Here is an 832-nt window from a genome sequence, read left to right on the forward strand (position 1 = left end):
CATTTGTCATCAGTGTGGTGGTGGTGGTGGTGGGGGGTGTTTGGGGAGCTGGGGGATAATGAGCTTTTGCTTAGTATGATGGGGGATGGTTGAAAAGAACTATGGAAGCCTACAAGAGACAGTAAGAGCTTCATCTAAAGATTTTTCTCCTGGAAAAAAGCACAATATGACCATGTGTCTGAAAAAAATGATTGCTATAGTGAAAATATTATGACATCTAATATTATTCCTAATGTGTTTATTAAAGGGAACACCATTAAAATATTGTAATGTTGAAAAAAGATAAATTGTGAACAAGTATACTGGTTACAGTGTCTGCAAGGTGCATTAGGTAGACAGATTTGCTAGTACTGGGCCTTCTTTTATATAACACTTTTTTTAATAAATAATTAAAAACACTTTGGTAATATGTATTGTTCACTTTAAGAAAGTTTCAGGACAAAGAGGGTGGGCATAATGGTGTAGTGATTAATAGTACTGGCTCAGTGTATCATAGATCTAAGGTGGATTCCTGGCCCAGTTGTTCTGAGTGCAGTTTAGATAGATAGATAGATAGATAGATAGATAGATAGATAGATAGATAGATAGATAGATAGATAGATAGATAGATAGATAGATAGATAGATAGATAGATAGATAGATAGATAGATAGATAGATAGATAGATAGATAGATAGATAGATAGATAGATAGATAGATAGATAGATAGATAGATAGATAGATAGATAGATAGATAGATAGATAGATAGATAGATAGATAGATAGATAGATAGATAGATAGATAGATAGATAGATACTTTATTAATCCCAAGGGGAAATTCACATACTCCAGC

This window comes from Erpetoichthys calabaricus, chromosome 1 (genome assembly GCF_900747795.2).
Source record: "Erpetoichthys calabaricus chromosome 1, fErpCal1.3, whole genome shotgun sequence".
In the NCBI taxonomy this organism is placed as follows: domain Eukaryota; kingdom Metazoa; phylum Chordata; class Cladistia; order Polypteriformes; family Polypteridae; genus Erpetoichthys; species Erpetoichthys calabaricus.